The following is a 10,343-nucleotide window of genomic DNA, read 5'->3' on the forward strand; positions in this document are numbered from 1 at the left end:
TGTGCAGCACTACTCTGTCAATTTTCTGCACTGAGGTAATCTGAGTTTGCTGTGATGCTGAGCCTTATGCCATTGGAGGCGGGGGAGGGTGTCAAATGCCATAATGGCTGCCCATAGTGGACAATGTTTGGTGAAGCTCCAAGTTTAGGACAGGTTTGGTAGCAGAAGTGGCATCCACTTCCTAAACCACATGCCTCTGGAATCTCTATGAACTTGGAGAAATGATTATAATTATAGAAAGGCTTCAGGCCTTTTGTTCATAAGGTTGCTATTAGTCGTGCTCAACTCGACAGCAATCAACAACAACATGGAATTTCTATATTTTTGAGGAAATGCCAAACAGCTTTCCATACTGGTTTTACCATTTTACAATCCCACCAACAACGTTTAAGAGTTCCTATCTCTCCACAACCTCTCCAACATGTATTACTTGCTGTCCTCTTAAACTTTGCCACTGCTACTGGAGATGGTTCGTCATTGTGGTTTTGATTTGCATCTCTTTTATTGCCAGTGATTTTAAGCATTTTTTTTCATATGTTGGTTGGCCATCTGAATATCTTCCTCTGGGAAAATTCTTTCCATGTCTTTTGCCCATTTTGTAACTGTGTTATTAGTGTTTTTCTTGTGGAGGCCCTGTAGGATTCTATAAACTTTTTATATGAGATCCTTGTCTGAAATGGTATCACCAAATGTGTTTTCCATGTCAGTAGCTTTTCTTTTCACTCTTCTGGAAATAGGTTTTGATACACAACAGGGATTTAATCTTTAGAAGATCCTATGCACCAATTTTATCTTCTCCACATTGAGCATTTCAGGCTGTATTTGGCAGTCTCTTTATACCATAGACTAGGATGTCTAAGCTTGATCCCAGTGTATCTTTGATGAGCTTTATGGTTTTGGGCTTTAGCCCAAGGTCTCTGATTCACCCTGAGTTGATTTTTGTGTATGGTGTGAGATGTGGATCCTGTTTCAGCTTTCTGCAGGTAGCAGTCCAGTTTTTCCAGAAACATTTGTTGAAGAGGTTGCCATTTCCCCATTTGATAAGTTTTATTTCCTTGTCGAATATCAGTTGTCTATAGATAGCTGGGTTCATTTCTGGGTTCTCAATTCAGTTCCATTGGTCTGTGAGCCTGTCTTTGTACCAGTACCATGCTGTTTTGGTTACTATCGTTGTATATACTTGAAGATCAGGGAGTGCTATGCCTCCCACTTCATTTTTGTTTTTCAGAACTGCTTTTCTTATTCAGGATCTCTTTACTCTCCAAATAAACTTGACAACTTTGATCTCCTTGAAAACTTTACTTAGTATTTCTATTGGGATTGTATTGAACATGTATATTGTTTTTGGATATTGTTGTTGTTATGTGCCATCAAGTTGCTTGTAACTCATAGCGATCCTATGTACAAATAAATAGCCCTGAACACTGCTCTATCCTGTGCCAACCTTATTGTCTCTGACATGTCTACCCTCATTTCCCAAGCATTGAAGCAATCCATCTCATTGAGGGTCTTCTTCTCTTTCACTGTCCCTTCACTTTTTCAAGCATGATGTCCCTCTCTAAGGACTGGTCCCTCCTAGCAATATTCCCAAAATATGTTAGACATAGTTTCACAATCCTTGCCTCCAAAGAGCAGCCTGGCTTCACCCTCTCCAAGGGTCACCTTTCTTTGGAACAGGAACAAATATAAATCTCTTCCAGTCAGTTGGCCAGGTGATTGTCCTCCAGATTTCTTGGCACAACTTGCTTTTGGTAGGATTGTCCTTTTCACAATATTGAGTTTTCCTATCAATGAACAGGGCACATTTTCCCATTTATTTAGGTCTTTTATTGTGTCTCTAGTTCGATTCCTTCCTAAGTATCTCAATTTGGAAACACATCTTTCTTGATTTTAAACCATGTAGTGTTTCCTTGTTTTGTTCAGACAGTAGCTTCTTGGTCTGGGTGTAAGTAAGTTTCACCTGAGCATAATTAAATATTTTGGGATCCTCATTCTCAATGTTAGCCATAATCTGTTTTTTAAAATACTCCTGCTTTTTTTTAAGGGAGCTCTTGTTTTGTAAAAATAATCCTCTTCAAGACTTTATTTGTATGCTATCTTAATGATATTGCTTGATAATTTCTACATTCTGTTGGATCACCTTTGTTGGGAATGGGAATAAATACGGATTTTTTCCAATCAGTTCATTTGTAGCCTAATTTCTTGGCATAAATAAGTAGCATGTTCAGGGCTGCATCTGCTTGTCAATTGGCATTCCATCAGTTTGTGGGATCTTCATTTTTGCCAATGTCTTCAGTGCAGCTTGAACTTCTTTTTTTTCATTTCCATTGGTTCTTTGTCATATGCTACTTCCTGAAATGGTTCTATGTCAACCAATTCTTTTTTGGTCTGCTTTCTTGGTGCTTCTTGCAGCATTTAATATTTTGCCCATAGAATCCTTCAATATTGCAATTTGAGGCTTAAATTTGTTCTTCAGTTCTTTTAGCTTAAGAAATTCCTAGTATGTTGTTCTCTTTTGATTTTTCAAATTCAGCTTTTTAAATATTTTATTATAACAACTTGCTTTGTCTTCTTGGGCTGCCCTTAGATATCTTCCATTAATTATTTTTTTTACCTCAGCATTTCTTCTCTTTCTTTTTGTGTCTCTGCATTCTACTGGTTTTCAGAATCTCTTTCATTTTGTCTGGTACATTATTATCGTGTGCCATCAAGTTGCCTGTGATTCATAGTAACCGTATGTACAATAGCCCTAAACCATGGTCTATCCCATGCCAATCTTATTATCTCTGACACACTTATCCCCATTACCCCAGTCATGGTATCAATCCAACTTATCAAGGGTCTTCCTCTCCTGCGCTGTCCCTCCAACCTCCCAAGCATGATGTCCCTCTCCAAGGACTGATCCTGCCTTACATGTCCAAAACATGTCAGATGAAGCAGCTTCAGAATCCTTACCTCCACGGAGCAGCCTGGCCTCACCCTCTCCAGGACAAACATGTTAGTTCTCCTAGTAGTCCATGTATATTCAATACTCTTCTCCAGCACCACAGCTCAACAGCATCAATTCTCCTTCTATCGTTCCTAGTCATTGTCCAGCTTTCTGATGCATTGCAAAGACCATGGACTGTATCAGGCACACTTTGGTCTCCAGACTGACATTGTTGTTCAGCAGTACTTTGGAGAGGTCTGTGACAGTTGACTTACTGCTTTATAAATTATGGTTATTTATACTGCAAATCAATTTTCAGGGAGCTCAAGTGACAAGATCCATAAGGATTTGCACTGGTAACACAAAGGTGGTATCTCTATCAGTTCAAGTCCACCAGAGGCTTTGCAGGAGAAAGCTAGGCAATCACCCATGTGATTTACAGATTCTCAAAAACCCCTGGAGGGTCGACCACTCTGAATGAATTCTGACTAGAAGAAAATCAAAGTAAGAAAATAGGGAAGTTACACATAATCACTAACATTTTAGGGGGGAAGTATGCAAATTAATGTTTAGATGAAGTGGATGTATGGGGAAAGGAATCCCTAGCATGCTCCTTAGGATGGTGATGCATGAAGTTCACTCTAAGTGAGTCACCTTCTGCATTTGCAGGCCTGACATGGTTATGGTTCATTTCAGCTGGCACTTGCTGGGTGCTGGGTCAAGGCTTTCCCAAGTTGTTTGCAGTGGGGAAATCCCCTACAAAAGCACAGTTAGGTTAGGGAGTGGGGCCTTTTGGGACAAATTAGTCCTCTTACTTCTATCAAAACCAAACCAGACTCACTCTATAGTCTTTAGTTTACAGAGAATGAAAATCTTTATGAAGGAGCTTTGGTGGTCTAGTGGGTGAGGAGTTGCAGTTCAAATGCACCAATGGCTCAGTGGAAGAAAGACTGCAATCTCCTCCCAGGCGATTTACAACCTCTGAAACCCACTGGTGGTCCTTCTATGAGGAGAAGATTGCCTATCTTGGTCTTAAAAAGACAGCTAGTTGATTCAAATTAAGTTGATGGATTCAGTTAGCAGGGCTACCAGGACTTCTTTCATGTACAGTGATAGACAAAATGTTTCCTTATTCTTTGTTCTGGAGCTATGTTAGCCTAGTCTGCACTGTGTTATGCTGTAAACCAGAAAGCTGGGTGGCACCAGCTGTTAAAAACCACCAGTGGCTGACAGAACCAATACAAGAAGTAGCATATGATCAAGAATCAATGGTAATAAAAACCGAAATTCAAGCTGCATTAATGGCATTAGTAAAAATGAAGCCTCCAGAAATCAATGGGATACAAATTGACATGTTTCAACAAACAGATGTAACCCTGCACATCCTCACTTGTTTATGCCAAGAAATTTGGAAGACATGGCCAAATGACTGGAAGAAATCCATATTTGTTTGTTGTATTTGAAGGTGACAACACAATGAAGAAATATCACAATATCACATGCAAGTAAAATCATGCTGAAGATTATCCAAAAAGGGAAACAACAGTACATTGACAGAGAACTGTCACAAATTCAAGCTGGATTTAGAAGAGGCCATGGCACCAGGGATATCATTGCTGATGTCAGATGGATGTTGGCTGAAAGTAGAAAATAATAAGATGTCTGTGTATATTTTATTGACAATACAAAGGTATTTGACTGCATGGATAATAACGAATTATAGCTAACAGTGAGGAGAATGGGAATCTCAGAACACTAAACTGTGTTCACGCAAAACCAATACTGAAACCAAGAAGCTGTTGTCCGAAGGAAATACTGCATGGTTTAAAATGAAGAAATTTAAAATTAAGAAAGGTGTGTGTCAGAGTTGCATTATTTTTTCATATCTATTTAATCTGTATACTGAACAAATCATTTGAGAAGCTGGACTTTATGAAGAATGTGACATCAAGATTGGAAGAAGGCTCATTAACAACCTGTATCATGAAACGACACAATCTTTCTTGCAGAAAGTAAGGATGACTTGAAATACTTGCTGCGAAGACCAAAGACTAGTTTTCAATATTGATTACATCTAAGCTTCAAGAAAACAAAAGTCCATACCACTGAGACAATAAACATCATAGAATGTGGAGCAAAGATTGAAGTTTTCAACAATATTATCTTGCTTGGATTCACAATCAACATCTTGGTATGAACAGTCAAGAAATCAATAGACATATTACATTGGGAAAGTCTGTAGTCAAGGGCCTATCCAAGATGTTAAGGTGTCAGTTTAAAGATCAAGGTGCACCTTAGTCAACTATGGTCTTTACTTATTTTCTATGCATCATGAACTCTGAGGGCCTAGTGGTAAGAAGCTGTGCTGCAATCCCAAAGGTACCCTTTTTGAATCCACCAGATGTTCCACAGAAGGACTGAGCCTCTGAGAACTCCGTGGAGGGTCAGCTATGAGTCAGTTCTGACTCAATGGCCCACAAGAAGCAGCAGCATCTGAAAGTGGGACAATGAATGAGGATGACAGAAGAATGGATGCCTTTGAGTTGTGGTGTTAGAGAAGAGGACTGACTAACCCATAGACTGCCAAAATAACAAATTTTGCCTTGGAGAAAGTGCAACCAGGGTGCTCCTTAGAGGCAAAGAAAGTGAAAAGTTCATCTTACACATTTTGGGTATATTGCTAATGTGCCAGTTCTTTGAAAAAAAGACATCATGTTTGGAAAGGCGGAGGTTGAGTGAAAGACCTTCAAAAAGACAGTTTGTCAGAATGACTATGACAATGGACTCAAGTGTATCAGATGGTGAGGATGGTACTGGATAGGGCAAGGTTCTGTTGTTCATAGAGCTCCTATCAGTTGTAGTCTTGATGGCACCTAACAATAGTAGTTCCATGTATCAAGATTTACAGCCTGGGGAACGTCATGAAGGATCACTGACTCGATCGATGGCAACGAGTTTGTGAAAACTCTAGCCACACGCCCATAAGAGACATGATGCCCTATTTCTGTGACAACTGATATATGCAGCAGTTAATACGGGCAACCTTACCCAAATTTATTCTTTGTATTCTTACAACTAACTGCCTTACTAAAGAAAAAAAAAAAAAAAAGACAAAAGCAAAACAACAAACCCATGCCTTTTATTCAAGACTGAAAAGTCTAGCCCAAAGTGACAAAACTATAGTTTACATTAAAGTCTCATTCGATTTAGAGTAAAAAAAAAGCCTCGGCCAAGATTCCTCAGATTATGTAATCTCCAAAACATTAGTTTCCAATGCTTGCTAGGTGCCGGCAAGATGGTGCATGCACCCACTCAGTTTAGGACTGCTGACGGAACCTACACGGACAGGAAGGCGCATGTGAGTCAGCAATGCCAGCAGGGCACCAAGGATGCTGATTGTGGGTTGACTTCTTTTGCAGGCTGCGCCTCTGAGGTGAGTGTTTGTAAGGGCGGCCTGAATGTTGACTGGCCCGTTTGGCTTCTCCAAGAGATGGTAAGCTCTGTGAGCGCGGGGGGGCACCTCAACGTTACCCACCCTTGGAAATGACCAGCAGCGACTGAGTGCTCGCACCGCTCCCGCATGCGGAACGGCCGCCGGAAGTGACGTTGTGGGCGCAGTCTTGAGGGGGTGGGGACACTGCTCCGCCGCTCAGCAGGTCTGACCGTGCTTCCTGTAGCTTTTTATCAGGCCACCTTATGTAAGGTCGCAGCAGCTGGATCCTTTCCGGCCTGTTTGATCTCGGTGGATACACTGCAGTTCTTTGTTTTTGACAGTATCAGGACAAACACCGAGGTTGGAGGATGTGACGGGAGAATTGAGGTGTTCTTGGGTAAGTGCTGTCTGGCTCGTCCGAACACTTCTCCGCGAATGTGACCCCTTGGTCTCTGTAGGTCCTTCCCTACCACCTTCCACCCCAGCTGAGCTTTCGCCTCATGGCCATCCCCTCGTCGCCCTGTAGAGAACTCTCCACAGTCACCCCATTGCACATGGTGTAAAATTCAGGCCTGTCTGCTGGGTACGGTGCCGTCTGGCCCGCTGCCCTCCAGTTTCCCCTAGTCTGTGCACACCTAGGCTTTCTTCCCGGGCCCGGGTCGCTCCTAGCCGGGGGTCACACCAGTGCCCAAGGGGGAGGACGGGACAGAGCGTGAGTGCGCGACTATGGAGTGTCTTCTGTAAGATCTTGGGAAATCAAATGAGGACAGTTGTCTCCATCCCGTGGCCTTTCTCCATACCCTCGATCTTTGTACTTGCCCATGGTTGATGGCAAGGTGTTGCCTTGATTAACTCTTGTTTATCCTTCAGATCTGCGGTAAGTTCTGGCCTCGATCAGAGAAGCTCCCAGACTGAACACTTATTTCCACTTTAGATTCAATTTCTGTTATTTTGTGATAAGAAGCTTCATGCTTTCTCTTTTGGCAGTTATATTTACATATGTGTATCTTCTTAATTGTGGGAAATTGTGCTTAAGGAGCACAATTCCTTGAGGAGAATTGGGGTCCCAAAACACTTGATTGTGCTATGTGAAACTGTACATGGATCAGGAAGCAGTTCTCAGAACAGAGTAGAAACAATGTGTGGTTCAAAATCAGGAAAGGAGTGTGTCAGGGTTGTATCCTGTCTTCATACCTTTTCAATCTATGTGCAGAACAGAGTATTCGGGAGGCAGGGCTTTATGGGGAGGAATGTGGCATCAGGATTGGAGGAAGACTCATAAACAACCTACATTATGCAGATGATACAACCTTGCTTGCTGAAACTGAGGAGGACCCAAAGCACTTGCTACATAATGTAGTAACTGTAGTCTTGAATATAGATTAAAGCTTAACATCCAAAAGATAAAGATTCTCACCACTACCCCACTGGGTCAACTGGCAGTACCCTAACAGATGGAGAAGGGATTGAAGTTGTTAAGAATTATAGCTTGCTTGGCTACAAAATCAACACTCTTTGCACCAGCAGTCAGGAAATCAAAAGATGAAGTATGATAGGTAAATCTGCTTTCCAGAGTACTAAGGAACAATGATGTCAGTCTAGAAACTAAGGTGTGCCTGATCCAGGTCATGATCTTCACAATTACTTGCTGTGCCTCAGCTGGACAATGACTAAGGTTGAAAGAAGAATAATTGATGCCATTGAGTTGTGGTGCTGGAGAACAGTCTTGAACATACCATGAACTTCTGAGGAAACAATTAGGTCTGTCTTAGAGAGGTTGGAACCAAGTCTCTCCTTGGAGACTAGGATTTTGAAGCTCTGTCTCACATACTTTGGACATGTGGCCAGAAGGGACTGATTCTTGAAAAACAACATCATGCTCGGAAGGGTGGAGGGATAGCACATGAGAGGAAGACCCCAGATGAGAAAGATTGATACAGTAACTGGGGAGATGGGATTGGATGTGTTAAAATCATTGATACTGGCTCAAGACAGGGCACGCTTCAGAGTTGCTGTACATAGGGTCTCTATGGGTTGCAGGTGACTCAATGGCACATAACAACAATAGCAACATCCCATCTTGGTCCCCTGACTCACCAATGCCCCAAATTCCTACTTTATAGGATATTTTTCTCTGTTGTTCACCTCAGCTTCCTTCCTCTTCACCTACAAATTTAGGAACATTAGTAGTCCTCCTTCTATGAGACTTAGAAAAAGATACAGTGTGCTGTCTACTCTTGACCTTTCCTGGTCCCTTCTTTTCATATGGTTTAGTGAAAAGGAGTTATGTTACCAACTCAGAGGACCACAATTCAAATCCACCAGCTGCTCCATGGGAGAAAGATGAGCTGAGCAGTCTCCTTCCCTGTGATTTACTGCCTCTGGAAGGTGAGCTTTATGTCAGTTCTGACTCAAAAGTATGTAACAACAAGCATCTCTTGTACAACTATACTATCTCCTGACTTCAAGTTATTATACGCTCTAGTTATTCTGGCCCTAACTTCCTAATTTGTTATTACCATATTCCATTTTACTCTGCTCCATACCCACGCCTCCATTTCCTTATCTCTTTTTTAAAAAGTCCAGATCAAACTCCTTGCCATCAAGTCCCTTCTGGCCCATGCCAACCCTCAGTTGGGTGTCTGAGGCTGTAAGTTGTAACAGAGGAGTCTGTCTAACCTCATCTTTCTCCAGAGTGCCTGGTGGATTTAAATTGACATTTTGGTTGTTGTTTCTCTTATGTGTCATCATGTTGCTTGTAACTCATAGTGACCCTATGTACATCTCTGAACCTTGCTTTATCTTGAGCCAGCCTCATTGTCTCTGACACTCCTAACCTACCAGTCACTGAGTCATTCCATCTCTTCCTTTCTTGCGCTGGCCCTTGTCATGTTCCAAGCATGATGTCCCTCTCTAAGGACTGGTGCATCCTTGCTGCATACCTAAAGTATGTCAAATGGTTCTTCAGTCTCCTTGTCTCCAAGGAGCAGTCTGGTTTTACCCTCTCCAGGACAAACCTGTCTTTTCTTCTAGCAGTCTATGGTATATTCAGTACTATTCTCCAGCACCACAACTCAAAGGCATCAGTTCTTCTGTCATCCTTAGTCATTGTCCAGCTTTCTAAGGCATACCAAGTAATTGTGAAGATCATGGCTTGGATCAGATGCACCTTAGTCTTAGTATCTGAACTGACATTGTTGTTCTCTAGTATTCAGGAGAGGTCCCTGACAGCAGATTTTACTAATGCAATTCATCTTTTTATTTCCTGGCTGCTGGTACCAAGAGTGTTGATTGTGGAGCCGAGCAAGCTGAAGCTGTTAACAATCTTAATCTCTTCTCCATCTATCATGATGCTGCTTTTGGTGAGAATCTTTGTCTTCTTGATGTTGAGCTTCAATCCATAATGAAGACTACAGTCGTTGACATTCTGCAGCAAGTGCTTCAGGTCTTCCTTAGTTTCAGCAAGCAAGGTTGTGCCATCTGCATAATGTAGGTTGTTCATGAGTCTTCCTCCAATCCTGATGCTACATTTCTCCTCATAAAACCCTGCCTCCCAAATGATCTGTTCTGAACATAGATTGAAAAGGTATGGGGATAGGATGCATCCCTAGAATACACTTTTCCTGATTTTGAACCATGCAGTGTTTGCTTGCTCTGTTCTGGCATCTGCTTACTGGTTCAACTATAGGTTTTTCATAAGCTCAGTCAAGTGTTCTGGGTTTCCTGTTCTTCTCAGTTAGCCACAGTTTCTTGTGATCCACAGTCAAATGCCTTTGCATAGTCAATGCAACACTGATAAACATTTCTCTGGTACTCTCTGCTTTCAGTGGAGATCTATTTACCATTAGCTATATTAGCTATAATATCCCAAGTGCCACAGCCTCTTCTAAACCCAGCCAGCAATCTGAAAGTTCTCTGTTAGCATGCTGTTCCAGTCATTTTTGGATCATTTTCAGCAGGATCTTGTTTACATGTGGTATT

This window comes from Elephantulus edwardii, unplaced genomic scaffold, assembly GCF_000299155.1.
Source record: "Elephantulus edwardii isolate Elephantulus edwardi_28Jun2011 unplaced genomic scaffold, EleEdw1.0 scaffold00213, whole genome shotgun sequence".
NCBI lineage: Eukaryota > Metazoa > Chordata > Mammalia > Macroscelidea > Macroscelididae > Elephantulus > Elephantulus edwardii.